The following is a 24196-nucleotide window of genomic DNA, read 5'->3' as shown; positions in this document are numbered from 1 at the left end:
ATTTTAAAATTATTTTTTTAAGTTCATAAAGTATATATTAAAGAGTTTTTTATATATATATGTGAAACATACGTAAAAATGCTTATCACGTTAAAATATAATAAAATTCTTTCAAGGGATTTTAAAAATATAAAAAAACTCAAGGGATATTAATGGTTAAATCATTGGGTTAGGGTTAGGGTTAAAGAGTTAAGGTTATGGTTAGGGTTAGTGTTAGATTTAGGGTTAGTATTAGTATTAAATATATAGAATATAATAAGATTATTTTAAAGTTATTTTTTTAAGTTCATAAAGTATATATTAAAGTGTTTTTTATATATATATGTGAAACATTAGTAAAAATGCTTATCACGTGAAAATATAATAAAATCCTTTCAAGGGATTTTAAAAATATAAAAAAATCTAGGGATATTAATGGTTAAATCATTGGGTTAGGGTTAGGGTTAAAGAGTTAAAGTTATGGTTAGGGTTAGTGTTAGATTTAGGGTTAGTATTAGTATTAAATATATAGAATATAATAAGATTATTTTAAAATTATTTTTATAAGTTCATAAAGTATATATTAAAGTGTTTTTTATATATATATGTGAAACATACGTAAAAATGCTTATCACGCGAAAATATAATAAATCCCTTACAAGGAATTTTAAAAATATAAAAAAACTCAAGAGATATTAAGGGTTAAATCATTGGGTTAGGGTTAGGGTTAGAGAGTTAAGGTTAGGGTTAGGGTTAAAGAGTTAAAGTTATGGTTATGGTTAGTGTTAGATTTAGGGTTAGTATTAGTATTAAATATATAGAATATAATAAGATTATTTTAAAATTATTTTTTTAAGTTCATAAAGTATATATTAAAGTGTTTTTTATATATATATGTGAAACATACGTAAAAATGCTAATCACGTGAAAATATAATAAAATCCTTTCAAGGGATTTTAAAAATATAAAAAAATCAAGGGATATTAATGGTTAAATCATTGGGTTAGGGTTAGGGTTAAAGAGTTAAGGTTATGGTTATGGTTAGTGTTAGATTTAGGGTTAGTATTAGTATTAAATATATAGAATATAATAAGATTATTTTAAAATTATTTTTATAAGTTCATAAAGTATATATTAAAGTGTTTTTTATATATATATGTGAAACATACGTAAAAATGCTTATCACGCGAAAATATAATAAATCCCTTACAAGGAATTTTAAAAATATAAAAAAACTCAAGAGATATTAAGGGTTAAATCATTGGGTTAGGGTTAGGGTTAGAGAGTTAAGGTTAGGGTTAGGGTTAAAGAGTTAAAGTTATGGTTATGGTTAGTGTTAGATTTAGGGTTAGTATTAGTATTAAATATATAGAATATAATAAGATTATTTTAAAATTATTTTTTTAAGTTCATAAAGTATATATTAAAGTGTTTTTTATATATATATGTGAAACATACGTAAAAATGCTAATCACGTGAAAATATAATAAAATCCTTTCAAGGGATTTTAAAAATATAAAAAAATCAAGGGATATTAATGGTTAAATCATTGGGTTAGGGTTAGGGTTAAAGAGTTAAAGTTATGGTTAGGGTTAGTGTTAGATTTAGGGTTAGTATTAGTATTAAATATATAGAATATAATAAGATTATTTTAAAATTATTTTTATAAGTTCATAAAGTATATATTAAAGTGTTTTTTATATATATATGTGAAACATACGTAAAAATGCTTATCACGCGAAAATATAATAAATCCCTTACAAGGAATTTTAAAAATATTAAAAAACTCAAGAGATATTAAGGGTTAAATCATTGGGTTAGGGTTAGGGTTAGAGAGTTAAGGTTAGGGTTAGGGTTAGTGTTAGGGTTAGGGTTAGGGTTAGTGTTAGATTTAGGGTTAGTAATAGTATTAAATATATAGAATATAATAAGAATATTTTAAAATTATTTTTTTAAGTTCATAAAGTATATATTAAAGTGTTTTTTATATATATATGTGAAACATACGTAAAAATGCTTATCACGTGAAAATATAATAAAATCCTTTCAAGGGATTTTAAAAATATAAAAAAATCTAGGGATATTAATGGTTAAATCATTGGGTTAGGGTTAGGGTTAAAGAGTTAAGGTTATGGTTATGGTTAGTGTTAGATTTAGGGTTAGTATTAGTATTAAATATATAGAATATAATAAGAATATTTTAAAATTATTTTTATAAGTTCATAAAGTATATATTAAAGTGTTTTTTATATATATATTTGAAACATACGTAAAAATGCTTATCACGTGAAAATATAATAAAATCCTTTCAAGGGATTTTAAAAATATAAAAAAATCAAGGGATTTTAATAGATAAATCATTGGGTTAGGGTTAGGGTTAAAGAGTTAAGGTTATGGTTATGGTTAGTGTTAGATTTAGGGTTAGTAATAGTATTAAATATATAGAATATAATAAGAATATTTTAAAATTATTTTTTTAAGTTCATAAAGTATATATAAAAGTATTTTTTATATATATATGTAAAACATACGTAAAAATGCTTATCACGTGAAAATATAATAAATCCCTTACAAGGGATTTTAAAAATATAAAAAAACTCAAGAGATATTAAGGGTTAAATCATTATGTTAGGGTTAGGGTTAGAGAGTTAAGATTAGGGTTAGGGTTAGTGTTAGGATTAGGGTTAAAGTTAGTGTTAGATTTAGGGTTAGTATTAGTATTAAATATATAGAATATAATAAGAATATTTTAAAATTATTTTTTTAAGTTCATAAAGTATATATTAAAGTGTTTTATATATATATATGTGAAACATACGTAAAAATGCTAATCACGTGAAAATATAATAAAATCCTTTCAAGGGATTTTAAAAATATAAAAAAATCAAGGGATATTAATGGTTAAATCATTGGGTTAGGGTTAGGGTTAAAGAGTTAAGGTTATGGTTAGGGTTAGTGTTAGATTTAGGGTTAGTATTAGTATTAAATATATAGAATATAATAAGATTATTTTAAAGTTATTTTTTTAAGTTCATAAAGTATATATTAAAGTGTGTTTTATATATATGTGAAACATTAGTAAAAATGCTTATCACGTGAAAATATAATAAAATCCTTTCAAGGGATTTTAAAAATATAAAAAAATCTAGGGATATTAATGGTTAAATCATTGGGTTAGGGTTAGGGTTAAAGAGTTAAAGTTATGGTTAGGGTTAGTGTTAGATTTAGGGTTAGTATTAGTATTAAATATATAGAATATAATAAGATTATTTTAAAATTATTTTTATAAGTTCATAAAGTATATATTAAAGTGTTTTTTATATATATATGTGAAACATACGTAAAAATGCTTATCACGCGAAAATATAATAAATCCCTTACAAGGAATTTTAAAAATATTAAAAAACTCAAGAGATATTAAGGGTTAAATCATTGGGTTAGGGTTAGGGTTAGAGAGTTAAGGTTAGGGTTAGGGTTAGTGTTAGGGTTAGGGTTAGTGTTAGATTTAGGGTTAGTAATAGTATTAAATATATAGAATATAATAAGAATATTTTAAAATTATTTTTTTAAGTTCATAAAGTATATATTAAAGTGTTTTTTATATATATATGTGAAACATACGTAAAAATGCTTATCACGTGAAAATATAATAAAATCCTTTCAAGGGATTTTAAAAATATAAAAAAATCTAGGGATATTAATGGTTAAATCATTGGGTTAGGGTTAGGGTTAAAGAGTTAAGGTTATGGTTATGGTTAGTGTTAGATTTAGGGTTAGTATTAGTATTAAATATATAGAATATAATAAGATTATTTTAAAATTATTTTTATAAGTTCATAAAGTATATATTAAAGTGTTTTTTATATATATATGTGAAACATTAGTAAAAATGCTTATCACGTGAAAATATAATAAAATCCTTTCAAGGGATTTTAAAAATATAAAAAAATCTAGGGATATTAATGGTTAAATCATTGGGTTAGGGTTAGGGTTAAAGAGTTAAGGTTATGGTTATGGTTAGTGTTAGATTTAGGGTTAGTATTAGTATTAAATATATAGAATATAATAAGAATATTTTAAAATTATTTTTATAAGTTCATAAAGTATATATTAAAGTGTTTTTTATATATATATTTGAAACATACGTAAAAATGCTTATCACGTGAAAATATAATAAAATCCTTTCAAGGGATTTTAAAAATATAAAAAAATCAAGGGATTTTAATGGATAAATCATTGGGTTAGGGTTAGGGTTAAAGAGTTAAGGTTATGGTTATGGTTAGTGTTAGATTTAGGGTTAGTAATAGTATTAAATATATAGAATATAATAAGAATATTTTAAAATTATTTTTTTAAGTTCATAAAGTATATATTAAAGTGTTTTTTATATATATATGTGAAACATACGTAAAAATGCTTATCACGTGAAAATATAATAAAATCCTTTCAAGGGATTTTAAAAATATAAAAAAACTCAAGGGATATTAATGGTTAAATCATTGGGTTAGGGTTAGGGTTAGAGAGTTAAGGTTAGGGTTAGGGTTAGTGTTAGGGTTAGGGTTAGTGTTAGATTTAGGGTTAGTAATAGTATTAAATATATAGAATATAATAAGAATATTTTAAAATTATTTTTTTAAGTTCATAAAGTATATATTAAAGTGTTTTTTATATATATATGTGAAACATACGTAAAAATGCTTATCACGTGAAAATATAATAAAATCCTTTCAAGGGATTTTAAAAATATAAAAAAATCTAGGGATATTAATGGTTAAATCATTGGGTTAGGGTTAGGGTTAAAGAGTTAAGGTTATGGTTATGGTTAGTGTTAGATTTAGGGTTAGTATTAGTATTAAATATATAGAATATAATAAGATTATTTTAAAATTATTTTTATAAGTTCATAAAGTATATATTAAAGTGTTTTTTATATATATATGTGAAACATACGTAAAAATGCTTATCACACGAAAATATAATAAATCCCTTACAAGGAATTTTAAAAATATAAAAAAACTCAAGAGATATTAAGGGTTAAATCATTGGGTTAGGGTTAGGGTTAGAGAGTTAAGGTTAGGGTTAGGGTTAGTGTTAGGGTTAGGGTTAGGGTTAGGGTTAGTGTTAGATTTAGGGTTAGTAATAGTATTAAATATATAGAATATAATAAGAATATTTTAAAATTATTTTTTTAAGTTCATAAAGTATATATTAAAGTGTTTTTTATATATATATGTGAAACATACGTAAAAATGCTTATCACGTGAAAATATAATAAAATCCTTTCAAGGGATTTTAAAAATATAAAAAAATCTAGGGATATTAATGGTTAAATCATTGGGTTAGGGTTAGGGTTAAAGAGTTAAGGTTATGGTTATGGTTAGTGTTAGATTTAGGGTTAGTATTAGTATTAAATATATAGAATATAATAAGATTATTTTAAAATTATTTTTATAAGTTCATAAAGTATATATTAAAGTGTTTTTTATATAAATATTTGAAACATACGTAAAAATGCTTATCACGTTAAAATATAATAAAATCCTTTCAAGGGATTTTAAAAATATAAAAAAACTCAAGGGATATTAATGGTTAAATCATTGGGTTAGGGTTAGGGTTAGAGAGTTAAGGTTAGGGTTAGGGTTAGTGTTAGGGTTAGGGTTAGTGTTAGATTTAGGGTTAGTATTAGTATTAAATATATAGAATATAATAAGAATATTTTAAAATTATTTTTTTAAGTTCATAATGTATATATAAAAGTGTTTTTTATATATATATGTAAAACATACGTAAAAATGCTTATCACGTGAAAATATAATAAATCCCTTACAAGGGATTTTAAAAATATAAAAAAACTCAAGAGATATTAAGGGTTAAATCATTATGTTAGGGTTAGGGTTAGAGAGTTAAGATTAGGGTTAGGGTTAGTGTTAGGGTTAGGGTTAAAGTTAGTGTTAGATTTAGGGTTAGTATTAGTATTAAATATATAGAATATAATAAGAATATTTTAAAATTATTTTTTTAAGTTCATAAAGTATATATTAAAGTGTTTTTTATATATATATGTGAAACATACGTAAAAATGCTAATCACGTGAAAATATAATAAAATCCTTTCAAGGGATTTTAAAAATATAAAAAAATCAAGGGATATTAATGGTTAAATCATTGGGTTAGGGTTAGGGTTAAAGAGTTAAGGTTATGGTTAGGGTTAGTGTTAGATTTAGGGTTAGTATTAGTATTAAATATATAGAATATAATAAGATTATTTTAAAGTTATTTTTTTAAGTTCATAAAGTATATATTAAAGTGTTTTTTATATATATGTGAAACATTAGTAAAAATGCTTATCACGTGAAAATATAATAAAATCCTTTCAAGGGATTTTAAAAATATAAAAAAATCTAGGGATATTAATGGTTAAATCATTGGGTTAGGGTTAGGGTTAAAGAGTTAAAGTTATGGTTAGGGTTAGTGTTAGATTTAGGGTTAGTATTAGTATTAAATATATAGAATATAATAAGATTATTTTAAAATTATTTTTATAAGTTCATAAAGTATATATTAAAGTGTTTTTTATATATATATGTGAAACATACGTAAAAATGCTTATCACGCGAAAATATAATAAATCCCTTACAAGGAATTTTAAAAATATAAAAAAACTCAAGAGATATTAAGGGTTAAATCATTGGGTTAGGGTTAGGGTTAGAGAGTTAAGGTTAGGGTTAGGGTTAGTGTTAGGGTTAGGGTTAGGGTTAGTGTTAGATTTAGGGTTAGTAATAGTATTAAATATATAGAATATAATAAGAATATTTTAAAATTATTTTTTTAAGTTCATAAAGTATATATTAAAGTGTTTTTTATATATATATGTGAAACATACGTAAAAATGCTTATCACGTGAAAATATAATAAAATCCTTTCAAGGGATTTTAAAAATATAAAAAAATCTAGGGATATTAATGGTTAAATCATTGGGTTAGGGTTACGGTTAAAGAGTTAAGGTTATGGTTATGGTTAGTGTTAGATTTAGGGTTAGTATTAGTATTAAATATATAGAATATAATAAGATTATTTTAAAATTATTTTTATAAGTTCATAAAGTATATATTAAAGTGTTTTTTATATATATATGTGAAACATTAGTAAAAATGCTTATCACGTGAAAATATAATAAAATCCTTTCAAGGGATTTTAAAAATATAAAAAAATCTAGGGATATTAATGCTTAAATCATTGGGTTAGGGTTAGGGTTAAAGAGTTAAGGTTATGGTTATGGTTAGTGTTAGATTTAGGGTTAGTATTAGTATTAAATATATAAAATATAATAAGATTATTTTAAAATTATTTTTATAAGTTCATAAAGTATATATTAAAGTGTTTTTTATATATATATTTGAAACATACGTAAAAATGCTTATCACGTGAAAATATAATAAAATCCTTTCAAGGGATTTTAAAAATATAAAAAAATCAAGGGATTTTAATGGATAAATCATTGGGTTAGGGTTAGGGTTAAAGAGTTAAGGTTATGGTTATGGTTAGTGTTAGATTTAGGGTTAGTAATAGTATTAAATATATAGAATATAATAAGAATATTTTAAAATTATTTTTTTAAGTTCATAAAGTATATATTAAAGTGTTTTTTATATATATATGTGAAACATACGTAAAAATGCTTATCACGTGAAAATATAATAAAATCCTTTCAAGGGATTTTAAAAATATAAAAAAACTCAAGGGATATTAATGGTTAAATCATTGGGTTAGGGTTAGGGTTAGAGAGTTAAGGTTAGGGTTAGGGTTAGTGTTAGGGTTAGGGTTAGGGTTAGTGTTAGATTTAGGGTTAGTATTAGTATTAAATATATAGAATATAATAAGAATATTTTAAAATTATTTTTTTAAGTTCATAAAGTATATATTAAAGTGTTTTTTATATATATATGTGAAACATACGTAAAAATGCTAATCACGTGAAAATATAATAAAATCCTTTCAAGGGATTTTAAAAATATAAAAAAATCAAGGGATATTAATGGTTAAATCATTGGGTTAGGGTTAGGGTTAAAGAGTTAAAGTTATGGTTATGGTTAGTGTTAGATTTAGGGTTAGTATTAGTATTAAATATATAGAATATAATAAGATTATTTTAAAATTATTTTTATAAGTTCATAAAGTATATATTAAAGTGTTTTTTATATAAATATTTGAAACATACGTAAAAATGCTTATCACGCGAAAATATAATAAATCCCTTACAAGGGATTTTAAAAATATAAAAAAACTCAAGAGATATTAAGGGTTAAATCATTGTGTTAGGGTTAGGGTTAGAGAGTTAAGGTTAGGGTTAGGGTTAGTGTTAGATTTAGGGTTAGTAATAGTATTAAATATATAGAATATAATAAGAATATTTTAAAATTATTTCTTTAAGTTCATAAAGTATATATTAAAGAGTTTTTTATATATATATGTGAAACATACGTAAAAATGCTTATCACGTTAAAATATAATAAAATCCTTTCAAGGGATTTTAAAAATATAAAAAAACTCAAGGGATATTAATGGTTAAATCATTGGGTTAGGGTTAGGGTTAGAGAGTTAAGGTTAGGGTTAGGGTTAGTGTTAGGGTTAGGGTTAGTGTTAGATTTAGGGTTAGTATTAGTATTAAATATATAGAATATAATAAGAATATTTTAAAATTATTTTTTTAAGTTCATAATGTATATATAAAAGTGTTTTTTATATATATATGTAAAACATACGTAAAAATGCTTATCACGTGAAAATATAATAAATCCCTTACAAGGGATTTTAAAAATATAAAAAAACTCAAGGGATATTAATGGTTAAATCATTGGGTTAAGGTTAGGGTAAGAGAGTTAAGGTTAGGGTTAGGGTTAGTGTTAGGGTTAGGGTTAGTGTTAGATTTAGGGTTAGTATTAGTATTAAATATATAGAATATAATAAGAATATTTTAAAATTATTTTTTTAAGTTCATAAAGTATATATTAAAGAGTTTTTTATATATATATGTGAAACATACGTAAAAATGCTTATCACGTTAAAATATAATAAAATTCTTTCAAGGGATTTTAAAAATATAAAAAAACTCAAGGGATATTAATGGTTAAATCATTGGGTTAGGGTTAGGGTTAGAGAGTTAAGGTTAGGGTTAGGGTTAGTGTTAGGGTTAGGGTTAGTGTTAGATTTAGGGTTAGTATTAGTATTAAATATATAGAATATAATAAGAATATTTTAAAATAATTTTTTTAAGTTCATAAAGTATATATTAAAGTGTTTTTTATATATATATGTGAAACATACGTAAAAATGCTAATCACGTGAAAATATAATAAAATCCTTTCAAGGGATTTTAAAAATATAAAAATACTCAAGGGATATTAATGGTTAAATCATTGGGTTAGGGTTAGGGTTAGAGAGTTAAGGTTAGGGTTAGGGTTAGTGTTAGGGTTAGGGTTAGTGTTAGATTTAGGGTTAGTATTAGTATTAAATATATAGAATATAATAAGAATATTTTAAAATTATTTTTTTAAGTTCATAATGTATATATAAAAGTGTTTTTTATATATATATGTAAAACATACGTAAAAATGCTTATCACGCGAAAATATAATAAATCCCTTACAAGGAATTTTAAAAATATAAAAAAACTCAAGAGATATTAAGGGTTAAATCATTGGGTTAGGGTTAGGGTTAGAGAGTTAAGGTTAGGGTTAGGGTTAGTGTTAGGGTTAGGGTTAGGGTTAGTGTTAGATTTAGGGTTAGTAATAGTATTAAATATATAGAATATAATAAGAATATTTTAAAATTATTTTTTTAAGTTCATAAAGTATATATTAAAGTGTTTTTTATATATATATGTGAAACATACGTAAAAATGCTTATCACGTGAAAATATAATAAAATCCTTTCAAGGGATTTTAAAAATATAAAAAAATCTAGGGATATTAATGGTTAAATCATTGGGTTAGGGTTAGGGTTAAAGAGTTAAGGTTATGGTTATGGTTAGTGTTAGATTTAGGGTTAGTATTAGTATTAAATATATAGAATATAATAAGATTATTTTAAAATTATTTTTATAAGTTCATAAAGTATATATTAAAGTGTTTTTTATATATATATGTGAAACATTAGTAAAAATGCTTATCACGTGAAAATATAATAAAATCCTTTCAAGGGATTTTAAAAATATAAAAAAATCTAGGGATATTAATGCTTAAATCATTGGGTTAGGGTTAGGGTTAAAGAGTTAAGGTTATGGTTATGGTTAGTGTTAGATTTAGGGTTAGTATTAGTATTAAATATATAAAATATAATAAGATTATTTTAAAATTATTTTTATAAGTTCATAAAGTATATATTAAAGTGTTTTTTATATATATATGTGAAACATACGTAAAAATGCTTATCACGTGAAAATATAATAAAATCCTTTCAAGGGATTTTAAAAATATAAAAAAACTCAAGGGATATTAATGGTTAAATCATTGGGTTAGGGTTAGGGTTAGAGAGTTAAGGTTAGGGTTAGGGTTAGTGTTAGGGTTAGGGTTAGGGTTAGTGTTAGATTTAGGGTTAGTATTAGTATTAAATATATAGAATATAATAAGAATATTTTAAAATTATTTTTTTAAGTTCATAAAGTATATATTAAAGTGTTTTTTATATATATATGTGAAACATACGTAAAAATGCTAATCACGTGAAAATATAATAAAATCCTTTCAAGGGATTTTAAAAATATAAAAAAATCAAGGGATATTAATGGTTAAATCATTGGGTTAGGGTTAGGGTTAAAGAGTTAAAGTTATGGTTATGGTTAGTGTTAGATTTAGGGTTAGTATTAGTATTAAATATATAGAATATAATAAGATTATTTTAAAATTATTTTTATAAGTTCATAAAGTATATATTAAAGTGTTTTTTATATAAATATTTGAAACATACGTAAAAATGCTTATCACGCGAAAATATAATAAATCCCTTACAAGGGATTTTAAAAATATAAAAAAACTCAAGAGATATTAAGGGTTAAATCATTGTGTTAGGGTTAGGGTTAGAGAGTTAAGGTTAGGGTTAGGGTTAGTGTTAGATTTAGGGTTAGTAATAGTATTAAATATATAGAATATAATAAGAATATTTTAAAATTATTTCTTTAAGTTCATAAAGTATATATTAAAGAGTTTTTTATATATATATGTGAAACATACGTAAAAATGCTTATCACGTTAAAATATAATAAAATCCTTTCAAGGGATTTTAAAAATATAAAAAAACTCAAGGGATATTAATGGTTAAATCATTGGGTTAGGGTTAGGGTTAGAGAGTTAAGGTTAGGGTTAGGGTTAGTGTTAGGGTTAGGGTTAGTGTTAGATTTAGGGTTAGTATTAGTATTAAATATATAGAATATAATAAGAATATTTTAAAATTATTTTTTTAAGTTCATAATGTATATATAAAAGTGTTTTTTATATATATATGTAAAACATACGTAAAAATGCTTATCACGTGAAAATATAATAAATCCCTTACAAGGGATTTTAAAAATATAAAAAAACTCAAGGGATATTAATGGTTAAATCATTGGGTTAAGGTTAGGGTAAGAGAGTTAAGGTTAGGGTTAGGGTTAGTGTTAGGGTTAGGGTTAGTGTTAGATTTAGGGTTAGTATTAGTATTAAATATATAGAATATAATAAGAATATTTTAAAATTATTTTTTTAAGTTCATAAAGTATATATTAAAGTGTTTTTTATATATATATGTGAAACATACGTAAAAATGCTAATCACGTGAAAATATAATAAAATCCTTTCAAGGGATTTTAAAAATATAAAAAAATCAAGGGATATTAATGGTTAAATCATTGGGTTAGGGTTAGGGTTAAAGAGTTAAAGTTATGGTTATGGTTAGTGTTAGATTTAGGGTTAGTATTAGTATTAAATATATAGAATATAATAAGATTATTTTAAAATTATTTTTATAAGTTCATAAAGTATATATTAAAGTGTTTTTTATATAAATATTTGAAACATACGTAAAAATGCTTATCACGCGAAAATATAATAAATCCCTTACAAGGGATTTTAAAAATATAAAAAAACTCAAGAGATATTAAGGGTTAAATCATTGTGTTAGGGTTAGGGTTAGAGAGTTAAGGTTAGGGTTAGGGTTAGTGTTAGATTTAGGGTTAGTAATAGTATTAAATATATAGAATATAATAAGAATATTTTAAAATTATTTCTTTAAGTTCATAAAGTATATATTAAAGAGTTTTTTATATATATATGTGAAACATACGTAAAAATGCTTATCACGTTAAAATATAATAAAATCCTTTCAAGGGATTTTAAAAATATAAAAAAACTCAAGGGATATTAATGGTTAAATCATTGGGTTAGGGTTAGGGTTAGAGAGTTAAGGTTAGGGTTAGGGTTAGTGTTAGGGTTAGGGTTAGTGTTAGATTTAGGGTTAGTATTAGTATTAAATATATAGAATATAATAAGAATATTTTAAAATTATTTTTTTAAGTTCATAATGTATATATAAAAGTGTTTTTTATATATATATGTAAAACATACGTAAAAATGCTTATCACGTGAAAATATAATAAATCCCTTACAAGGGATTTTAAAAATATAAAAAAACTCAAGGGATATTAATGGTTAAATCATTGGGTTAAGGTTAGGGTAAGAGAGTTAAGGTTAGGGTTAGGGTTAGTGTTAGGGTTAGGGTTAGTGTTAGATTTAGGGTTAGTATTAGTATTAAATATATAGAATATAATAAGAATATTTTAAAATTATTTTTTTAAGTTCATAAAGTATATATTAAAGAGTTTTTTATATATATATGTGAAACATACGTAAAAATGCTTATCACGTTAAAATATAATAAAATTCTTTCAAGGGATTTTAAAAATATAAAAAAACTCAAGGGATATTAATGGTTAAATCATTGGGTTAGGGTTAGGGTTAGAGAGTTAAGGTTAGGGTTAGGGTTAGTGTTAGGGTTAGGGTTAGTGTTAGATTTAGGGTTAGTATTAGTATTAAATATATAGAATATAATAAGAATATTTTAAAATAATTTTTTTAAGTTCATAAAGTATATATTAAAGTGTTTTTTATATATATATGTGAAACATACGTAAAAATGCTAATCACGTGAAAATATAATAAAATCCTTTCAAGGGATTTTAAAAATATAAAAAAATCAAGGGATATTAATGGTTAAATCATTGGGTTAGGGTTAGGGTTAAAGAGTTAAAGTTATGGTTATGGTTAGTGTTAGATTTAGGGTTAGTATTAGTATTAAATATATAGAATATTATAATAATATTTTAAAATTATTTTTTTAAGTTCATAAAGTATATATTAAAGTGTTTTTTATATATATATGTGAAACATACGTAAAAATGCTTATCACGTGAAAATATAATAAAATCCTTTCAAGGGATTTTAAAAATATAAAAAAATCAAGGGATATTAATGGTTAAATCATTGGGTTAGGGTTAGGGTTAAAGAGTTAAGGTTATGGTTAGGGTTATTGTTAGATTTAGGGTTAGTATTAGTATTAAATATATAGAATATAATAAGATTATTTTAAAGTTATTTTTTTAAGTTCATAAAGTATATATTAAAGTGTTTTTTATATATATATGTGAAACATTAGTAAAAATGCTTATCACGTGAAAATATAATAAAATCCTTTCAAGGGATTTTAAAAATATAAAAAAATCTAGGGATATTAATGGTTAAATCATTGGGTTAGGGTTAGGGTTAAAGAGTTAAAGTTATGGTTATGGTTAGTGTTAGATTTAGGGTTAGTATTAGTATTAAATATATAGAATATTATAAGAATATTTTAAAATTATTTTTTTAAGTTCATAAAGTATATATTAAAGTGTTTTTTATATATATATGTGAAACATACGTAAAAATGCTTGTCACGTAAAAATATAATAAAATCCTTTCAAGGGATTTTAAAAATATAAAAAAATCAAGGGATATTAATGGTTAAATCATTGGGTTAGGGTTAGGGTTAAAGAGTTAAGGTTATGGTTAGGGTTATTGTTAGATTTAGGGTTAGTATTAGTATTAAATATATAGAATATAATAAGATTATTTTAAAGTTATTTTTTTAAGTTCATAAAGTATATATTAAAGTGTTTTTTATATATATATGTGAAACATTAGTAAAAATGCTTATCACGTGAAAATATAATAAAATCCTTTCAAGGGATTTTAAAAATATAAAAAAATCAAGGGATATTAATGGTTAAATCATTGGGTTAGGGTTAGGGTTAAAGAGTTAAAGTTATGGTTATGGTTAGTGTTAGATTTAGGGTTAGTATTAGTATTAAATATATAGAATATTATAAGAATATTTTAAAATTATTTTTTTAAGTTCATAAAGTATATATTAAAGTGTTTTTTATATATATATGTGAAACATACGTAAAAATGCTTATCACGTGAAAATATAATAAAATCCTTTCAAGGGATTTTAAAAATATAAAAAAATCAAGGGATATTAATGGTTAAATCATTGGGTTAGGGTTAGGGTTAAAGAGTTAAGGTTATGGTTAGGGTTATTGTTAGATTTAGGGTTAGTATTAGTATTAAATATATAGAATATAATAAGATTATTTTAAAGTTATTATTTTAAGTTCATAAAGTATATATTAAAGTGTTTTTTATATATATATGTGAAACATTAGTAAAAATGCTTATCACGTGAAAATATAATAAAATCCTTTCAAGGGATTTTAAAAATATAAAAAAATCTAGGGATATTAATGGTTAAATCATTGGGTTAGGGTTAGGGTTAAAGAGTTAAGGTTATGGTTAGGGTTAGTGTTAGATTTAGGGTTAGTATTAGAATTAAATATATAGAATATAATAAGATTATTTTAAAATTATTTTTATAAGTTCATAAAGTATATATTAAAGTGTTTTTTATATATATATGTGAAACATACGTAAAAATGCTTATCACGTGAAAATATAATAAAATCCTTTCAAGGGATTTTAAAAATATAAAAAAACTCAAGGGATATTAATGGTTAAATCATTGGGTTAGGGTTAGGGTTAGAGAGTTAAGGTTAGGGTTAGGGTTAGTGTTAGGGTTAGGGTTAGGGTTAGTGTTAGATTTAGGGTTAGTATTAGTATTAAATATATAGAATATAATAAGAATATTTTAAAATTATTTTTTTAAGTTCATAAAGTATATATTAAAGTGTTTTTTATATATATATGTGAAACATACGTAAAATGCTATCACGTGAAAATATAATAAAATCCTTTCAAGGGATTTTAAAAATATAAAAAAATCAAGGGATATTAATGGTTAAATCATTGGGTTAGGGTTAGGGTTAAAGAGTTAAAGTTATGGTTATGGTTAGTGTTAGATTTAGGGTTAGTATTAGTATTAAATATATAGAATATAATAAGATTATTTTAAAATTATTTTTATAAGTTCATAAAGTATATATTAAAGTGTTTTTTATATAAATATTTGAAACATACGTAAAAATGCTTATCACGCGAAAATATAATAAATCCCTTACAAGGGATTTTAAAAATATAAAAAAACTCAAGAGATATTAAGGGTTAAATCATTGTGTTAGGGTTAGGGTTAGAGAGTTAAGGTTAGGGTTAGGGTTAGTGTTAGATTTAGGGTTAGTAATAGTATTAAATATATAGAATATAATAAGAATATTTTAAAATTATTTCTTTAAGTTCATAAAGTATATATTAAAGAGTTTTTTATATATATATGTGAAACATACGTAAAAATGCTTATCACGTTAAAATATAATAAAATCCTTTCAAGGGATTTTAAAAATATAAAAAAACTCAAGGGATATTAATGGTTAAATCATTGGGTTAGGGTTAGGGTTAGAGAGTTAAGGTTAGGGTTAGGGTTAGTGTTAGGGTTAGGGTTAGTGTTAGATTTAGGGTTAGTATTAGTATTAAATATATAGAATATAATAAGAATATTTTAAAATTATTTTTTTAAGTTCATAATGTATATATAAAAGTGTTTTTTATATATATATGTAAAACATACGTAAAAATGCTTATCACGTGAAAATATAATAAATCCCTTACAAGGGATTTTAAAAATATAAAAAAACTCAAGGGATATTAATGGTTAAATCATTGGGTTAAGGTTAGGGTAAGAGAGTTAAGGTTAGGGTTAGGGTTAGTGTTAGGGTTAGGGTTAGTGTTAGATTTAGGGTTAGTATTAGTATTAAATATATAGAATATAATAAGAATATTTTAAAATTATTTTTTTAAGTTCATAAAGTATATATTAAAGAGTTTTTTATATATATATGTGAAACATACGTAAAAATGCTTATCACGTTAAAATATAATAAAATTCTTTCAAGGGATTTTAAAAATATAAAAAAACTCAAGGGATATTAATGGTTAAATCATTGGGTTAGGGTTAGGGTTAGAGAGTTAAGGTTAGGGTTAGGGTTAGTGTTAGGGTTAGGGTTAGTGTTAGATTTAGGGTTAGTATTAGTATTAAATATATAGAATATAATAAGAATATTTTAAAATAATTTTTTTAAGTTCATAAAGTATATATTAAAGTGTTTTTTATATATATATGTGAAACATACGTAAAAATGCTAATCACGTGAAAATATAATAAAATCCTTTCAAGGGATTTTAAAAATATAAAAAAATCAAGGGATATTAATGGTTAAATCATTGGGTTAGGGTTAGGGTTAAAGAGTTAAAGTTATGGTTATGGTTAGTGTTAGATTTAGGGTTAGTATTAGTATTAAATATATAGAATATTATAATAATATTTTAAAATTATTTTTTTAAGTTCATAAAGTATATATTAAAGTGTTTTTTATATATATATGTGAAACATACGTAAAAATGCTTGTCACGTAAAAATATAATAAAATCCTTTCAAGGGATTTTAAAAATATAAAAAAATCAAGGGATATTAATGGTTAAATCATTGGGTTAGGGTTAGGGTTAAAGAGTTAAGGTTATGGTTAGGGTTATTGTTAGATTTAGGGTTAGTATTAGTATTAAATATATAGAATATAATAAGATTATTTTAAAGTTATTTTTTTAAGTTCATAAAGTATATATTAAAGTGTTTTTTATATATATATGTGAAACATTAGTAAAAATGCTTATCACGTGAAAATATAATAAAATCCTTTCAAGGGATTTTAAAAATATAAAAAAATCAAGGGATATTAATGGTTAAATCATTGGGTTAGGGTTAGGGTTAAAGAGTTAAAGTTATGGTTATGGTTAGTGTTAGATTTAGGGTTAGTATTAGTATTAAATATATAGAATATTATAAGAATATTTTAAAATTATTTTTTTAAGTTCATAAAGTATATATTAAAGTGTTTTTTATATATATATGTGAAACATACGTAAAAATGCTTATCACGTGAAAATATAATAAAATCCTTTCAAGGGATTTTAAAAATATAAAAAAATCAAGGGATATTAATGGTTAAATCATTGGGTTAGGGTTAGGGTTAAAGAGTTAAGGTTATGGTTAGGGTTATTGTTAGATTTAGGGTTAGTATTAGTATTAAATATATAGAATATAATAAGATTATTTTAAAATTATTTTTATAAGTTCATAAAGTATATATTAAAGTGTTTTTTATATATATATGTGAAACATACGTAAAAATGCTTATCACGTTAAAATATAATAAAATCCTTTCAAGGGATTTTAAAAATATAAAAAAACTCAAGGGATATTAATGGTTAAATCATTGGGTTAGGGTTAGGGTTAGAGAGTTAAGGTTAGGGTTAGGGTTAGTGTTAGGGTTAGGGTTAGTGTTAGATTTAGGGTTAGTATTAGTATTAAATATATAGAATATAATAAGAATATTTTAAAATTATTTTTTTAAGTTCATAATGTATATATAAAAGTGTTTTTTATATATATATGTAAAACATACGTAAAAATGCTTATCACGTGAAAATATAATAAATCCCTTACAAGGGATTTTAAAAATATAAAAAAACTCAAGGGATATTAATGGTTAAATCATTGGGTTAAGGTTAGGGTAAGAGAGTTAAGGTTAGGGTTAGGGTTAGTGTTAGGGTTAGGGTTAGTGTTAGATTTAGGGTTAGTATTAGTATTAAATATATAGAATATAATAAGAATATTTTAAAATTATTTTTTTAAGTTCATAAAGTATATATTAAAGAGTTTTTTATATATATATGTGAAACATACGTAAAAATGCTTATCACGTTAAAATATAATAAAATTCTTTCAAGGGATTTTAAAAATATAAAAAAACTCAAGGGATATTAATGGTTAAATCATTGGGTTAGGGTTAGGGTTAGAGAGTTAAGGTTAGGGTTAGGGTTAGTGTTAGGGTTAGGGTTAGTGTTAGATTTAGGGTTAGTATTAGTATTAAATATATAGAATATAATAAGAATATTTTAAAATAATTTTTTTAAGTTCATAAAGTATATATTAAAGTGTTTTTTATATATATATGTGAAACATACGTAAAAATGCTAATCACGTGAAAATATAATAAAATCCTTTCAAGGGATTTTAAAAATATAAAAAAATCAAGGGATATTAATGGTTAAATCATTGGGTTAGGGTTAGGGTTAAAGAGTTAAAGTTATGGTTATGGTTAGTGTTAGATTTAGGGTTAGTATTAGTATTAAATATATAGAATATTATAATAATATTTTAAAATTATTTTTTTAAGTTCATAAAGTATATATTAAAGTGTTTTTTATATATATATGTGAAACATACGTAAAAATGCTTATCACGTGAAAATATAATAAAATCCTTTCAAGGGATTTTAAAAATATAAAAAAATCAAGGGATATTAATGGTTAAATCATTGGGTTAGGGTTAGGGTTAAAGAGTTAAAGTTATGGTTAGGGTTATTGTTAGATTTAGGGTTAGTATTAGTATTAAATATATAGAATATAATAAGATTATTTTAAAGTTATTTTTTTAAGTTCATAAAGTATATATTAAAGTGTTTTTTATATATATATGTGAAACATTAGTAAAAATGCTTATCACGTGAAAATATAATAAAATCCTTTCAAGGGATTTTAAAAATATAAAAAAATCAAGGGATATTAATGGTTAAATCATTGGGTTAGGGTTAGGGTTAAAGAGTTAAAGTTATGGTTATGGTTAGTGTTAGATTTAGGGTTAGTATTAGTATTAAATATATAGAATATAATAAGAATATTTTAAAATTATTTTTTTAAGTTCATAAAGTATATATTAAAGTGTTTTTTATATATATATGTGAAACATACGTAAAAATGCTAATCACGTGAAAATATAATAAAATCCTTTCAAGGGATTTTAAAAATATAAAAAAATCAAGGGATATTAATGGTTAAATCATTGGGTTAGGGTTAGGGTTAGGGTTAAAGAGTTAAAGTTATGGTTATGGTTAGTGTTAGATTTAGGGTTAGTATTAGTATTAAATATATAGAATATAATAAGATTATTTTAAAATTATTTTTATAAGTTCATAAAGTATATATTAAAGTGTTTTTTATATAAATATTTGAAACATACGTAAAAATGCTTATCACGCGAAAATATAATAAATCCCTTACAAGGGATTTTAAAAATATAAAAAAACTCAAGAGATATTAAGGGTTAAATCATTGTGTTAGGGTTAGGGTTAGAGAGTTAAGGTTAGGGTTAGGGTTAGTGTTAGATTTAGGGTTAGTAATAGTATTAAATATATAGAATATAATAAGAATATTTTAAAATTATTTCTTTAAGTTCATAAAGTATATATTAAAGAGTTTTTTATATATATATGTGAAACATACGTAAAAATGCTTATCACGTTAAAATATAATAAAATCCTTTCAAGGGATTTTAAAAATATAAAAAAACTCAAGGGATATTAATGGTTAAATCATTGGGTTAGGGTTAGGGTTAGAGAGTTAAGGTTAGGGTTAGGGTTAGTGTTAGGGTTAGGGTTAGTGTTAGATTTAGGGTTAGTATTAGTATTAAATATATAGAATATAATAAGAATATTTTAAAATTATTTTTTTAAGTTCATAATGTATATATAAAAGTGTTTTTTATATATATATGTAAAACATACGTAAAAATGCTTATCACGTGAAAATATAATAAATCCCTTACAAGGGATTTTAAAAATATAAAAAAACTCAAGGGATATTAATGGTTAAATCATTGGGTTAAGGTTAGGGTAAGAGAGTTAAGGTTAGGGTTAGGGTTAGTGTTAGGGTTAGGGTTAGTGTTAGATTTAGGGTTAGTATTAGTATTAAATATATAGAATATAATAAGAATATTTTAAAATTATTTTTTTAAGTTCATAAAGTATATATTAAAGAGTTTTTTATATATATATGTGAAACATACGTAAAAATGCTTATCACGTTAAAATATAATAAAATTCTTTCAAGGGATTTTAAAAATATAAAAAAACTCAAGGGATATTAATGGTTAAATCATTGGGTTAGGGTTAGGGTTAGAGAGTTAAGGTTAGGGTTAGGGTTAGTGTTAGGGTTAGGGTTAGTGTTAGATTTAGGGTTAGTATTAGTATTAAATATATAGAATATAATAAGAATATTTTAAAATAATTTTTTTAAGTTCATAAAGTATATATTAAAGTGTTTTTTATATATATATGTGAAACATACGTAAAAATGCTAATCACGTGAAAATATAATAAAATCCTTTCAAGGGATTTTAAAAATATAAAAAAATCAAGGGATATTAATGGTTAAATCATTGGGTTAGGGTTAGGGTTAAAGAGTTAAAGTTATGGTTATGGTTAGTGTTAGATTTAGGGTTAGTATTAGTATTAAATATATAGAATATTATAATAATATTTTAAAATTATTTTTTTAAGTTCATAAAGTATATATTAAAGTGTTTTTTATATATATATGTGAAACATACGTAAAAATGCTTATCACGTGAAAATATAATAAAATCCTTTCAAGGGATTTTAAAAATATAAAAAAATCAAGGGATATTAATGGTTAAATCATTGGGTTAGGGTTAGGGTTAAAGAGTTAAGGTTATGGTTAGGGTTATTGTTAGATTTAGGGTTAGTATTAGTATTAAATATATAGAATATAATAAGATTATTTTAAAGTTATTTTTTTAAGTTCATAAAGTATATATTAAAGTGTTTTTTATATATATATGTGAAACATTAGTAAAAATGCTTATCACGTGAAAATATAATAAAATCCTTTCAAGGGATTTTAAAAATATAAAAAAATCTAGGGATATTAATGGTTAAATCATTGGGTTAGGGTTAGGGTTAAAGAGTTAAAGTTATGGTTATGGTTAGTGTTAGATTTAGGGTTAGTATTAGTATTAAATATATAGAATATTATAAGAATATTTTAAAATTATTTTTTTAAGTTCATAAAGTATATATTAAAGTGTTTTTTATATATATATGTGAAACATACGTAAAAATGCTTGTCACGTAAAAATATAATAAAATCCTTTCAAGGGATTTTAAAAATATAAAAAAATCAAGGGATATTAATGGTTAAATCATTGGGTTAGGGTTAGGGTTAAAGAGTTAAGGTTATGGTTAGGGTTATTGTTAGATTTAGGGTTAGTATTAGTATTAAATATATAGAATATAATAAGATTATTTTAAAGTTATTTTTTTAAGTTCATAAAGTATATATTAAAGTGTTTTTTATATATATATGTGAAACATTAGTAAAAATGCTTATCACGTGAAAATATAATAAAATCCTTTCAAGGGATTTTAAAAATATAAAAAAATCAAGGGATATTAATGGTTAAATCATTGGGTTAGGGTTAGGGTTAAAGAGATAAAGTTATGGTTATGGTTAGTGTTAGATTTAGGGTTAGTATTAGTATTAAATATATAGAATATTATAAGAATATTTTAAAATTATTTTTTTAAGTTCATAAAGTATATATTAAAGTGTTTTTTATATATATATGTGAAACATACGTAAAAATGCTTATCACGTGAAAATATAATAAAATCCTTTCAAGGGATTTTAAAAATATAAAAAAATCAAGGGATATTAATGGTTAAATCATTGGGTTAGGGTTAGGGTTAAAGAGTTAAGGTTATGGTTAGGGTTATTGTTAGATTTAGGGTTAGTATTAGTATTAAATATATAGAATATAATAAGATTATTTTAAAGTTATTTTTTTAAGTTCATAAAGTATATATTAAAGTGTTTTTTATATATATATGTGAAACATTAGTAAAAATGCTTATCACGTGAAAATATAATAAAATCCTTTCAAGGGATTTTAAAAATATAAAAAAATCTAGGGATATTAATGGTTAAATCATTGGGTTAGGGTTAGGGTTAAAGAGTTAAGGTTATGGTTAGGGTTAGTGTTAGATTTAGGGTTAGTATTAGAATTAAATATATAGAATATAATAAGATTATTTTAAAATTATTTTTATAAGTTCATAAAGTATATATTAAAGTGTTTTTTATATATATATGTGAAACATACGTAAAAATGCTTATCACGCGAAAATATAATAAATCCCTTACAAGGAATTTTAAAAATATAAAAAAACTCAAGAGATATTAAGGGTTAAATCATTGGGTTAGGGTTAGGGTTAGAGAGTTAAGGTTAGGGTTAGGGTTAGTGTTAGGGTTAGGGTTAGGGTTAGTGTTAGATTTAGGGTTAGTAATAGTATTAAATATATAGAATATAATAAGAATATTTTAAAATTATTTTTTTAAGTTCATAAAGTATATATTATAGTGTTTTTTATATATATATGTGAAACATACGTAAAAATGCTTATCACGTGAAAATATAATAAAATCCTTTCAAGGGATTTTAAAAATATAAAAAAATCAAGGGATATTAATGGTTAAATCATTGGGTTAGGGTTAAAGAGTTAAGGTTATGGTTAGGGTTAGTGTTAGATTTAGGGTTAGTATTAGTATTAAATATATAGAATATAATAAGATTATTTTAAAATTATTTTTTTAAGTTCATAAAGTATATATTAAAGTGTTTTTTATATATATATGTGAAACATTAGTAAAAATGCTTATCACGTGAAAATATAAAAAAATCCTTTCAAGGGATTTTAAAAATATAAAAAAATCTAGGGATATTAATGGTTAAATCATTGGGTTAGGGTTAGGGTTAAAGAGTTAAGGTTATGGTTATGGTTAGTGTTAGATTTAGGGTTAGTATTAGTATTAAATATATAGAATATAATAAGATTATTTTAAAATTATTTTTATAAGTTCATAAAGTATATATTAAAGTGTTTTTTATATATATATTTGAAACATACGTAAAAATGCTTATCACGTGAAAATATAATAAAATCCTTTCAAGGGATTTTAAAAATATAAAAAAATCAAGGGATTTTAATGGTTAAATCATTGGGTTAGGGTTAGGGTTAGAGAGTTAAGGTTAGGGTTAGGGTTAGTGTTAAGGTTAGGGTTAGTGTTAGATTTAGGGTTAGTATTAGTATTAAATATATAGAATATAATAAGAATATTTTAAAATTATTTTTTTAAGTTCATAAAGTATATATTAAAGTGTTTTTTATATATATATGTGAAACATACGTAAAAATGCTTATCACGTGAAAATATAATAAAATCCTTTCAAGGGATTTTAAAAATATAAAAAAATCAAGGGATTTTAATGGTTAAATCATTGGGTTAGGGTTAGGGTTAGAGAGTTAAGGTTAGGGTTAGGGTTAGTGTTAGGGTTAGGGTTAGTGTTAGATTTAGGGTTAGTATTAGTATTAAATATATAGAATATAATAAGATTATTTTAAAATTATTTTTTTAAGTTCATAAAGTATATATTAAAGTGTTTTTTATATATATATGTGAAACATTAGTAAAAATGCTTATCACGTGAAAATATAATAAAATCCTTTCAAGGGATTTTAAAAATATAAAAAAATCTAGGGATATTAATGGTTAAATCATTGGGTTAGGGTTAGGGTTAAAGAGTTAAGGTTATGGTTATGGTTAGTGTTAGATTTAGGGTTAGTAATAGTATTAAATATATAGAATATAATAAGAATATTTTAAAATTATTTTTTTAAGTTCATAAAGTATATATTAAAGTGTTTTTTATATATATATGTGAAACATACGTAAAAATGCTTATCACGTGAAAATATAATAAAATCCTTTCAAGGGATTTTAAAAATATAA

Source organism: Gordionus sp. m RMFG-2023, chromosome 4, assembly GCF_954871325.1.
Source record: "Gordionus sp. m RMFG-2023 chromosome 4, tfGorSpeb1-WG-v2, whole genome shotgun sequence".
In the NCBI taxonomy this organism is placed as follows: Eukaryota; Metazoa; Nematomorpha; class Gordioida; order Chordodea; family Parachordodidae; genus Gordionus; species Gordionus sp. m RMFG-2023.
The sequence above is the reverse complement of the archived record's forward strand: the minus strand, read 5'-3'. Positions refer to the sequence as shown.